Genomic DNA, 476 nt, shown 5'->3' with positions numbered 1-476 from the left:
CAAGGTGCAGCCTCAGAGATGCCAGTTTGAAAAAACAGCTGTGGTTTTGGTCCAAGATAGACTGAGCACACTTAGATTGCCAATAGAAAGCCCATTCAAACTGACATTCCCCCCTTTACTTTTCAGATCCCTTCCCACTGGAGGCAAGTGATGAGAGGAATCACCGAAAACGTGGCTGCTTCAAGGATCCTGAGCCAGATTCCACTCTCCTTGGTGTCGGGCATGACACGAATATTGCTGATGGTGCAATGACCTTTCAATAGGAAAAACTGATTTTTTTTCCTTCAGTGCCTTATGGAATACTCTGAGACTCGCGACAATGCAAACCATCATTGAAATCTTTTCGCTTTGCTTGAAAAAAATTAAAATAAAACCAACAAAAAAATGGACATGCAAGATTCCAGTATGCGAAAACAAATGTTATTTTACAAAGTGTCAATTCAACAAAAGCCATTCTTTGATACCACTGCACAGTA

General features: G+C 41.0%; 1 protein-coding gene across 1 annotated transcript in view; it reads left to right on the top strand.

Annotated features, from left to right (window-relative positions):
* GRIA3 (glutamate receptor, ionotropic, AMPA 3) overlaps positions 1 to 424 on the top strand; it is a gene marked incomplete at its 5' end in the record, with an annotated part of 329433 nt that extends 329009 nt beyond the window's left edge. The window contains one exon of the mRNA XM_010829846.1: positions 127 to 424. The remainder of the gene's footprint in view (positions 1 to 126) is intronic.
* Positions 425 to 476: the final 52 nt, after the last annotated feature.

The sequence above is a fragment of the Bison bison genome, unplaced genomic scaffold, assembly GCF_000754665.1.
Source record: "Bison bison bison isolate TAMUID 2011002044 unplaced genomic scaffold, Bison_UMD1.0 scf7180017864508, whole genome shotgun sequence".
Classification (NCBI taxonomy): domain Eukaryota; kingdom Metazoa; phylum Chordata; class Mammalia; order Artiodactyla; family Bovidae; genus Bison; species Bison bison.
Note: the sequence above shows the minus strand (reverse complement) of the source record. Positions and strands in the feature narration are given on the sequence as shown.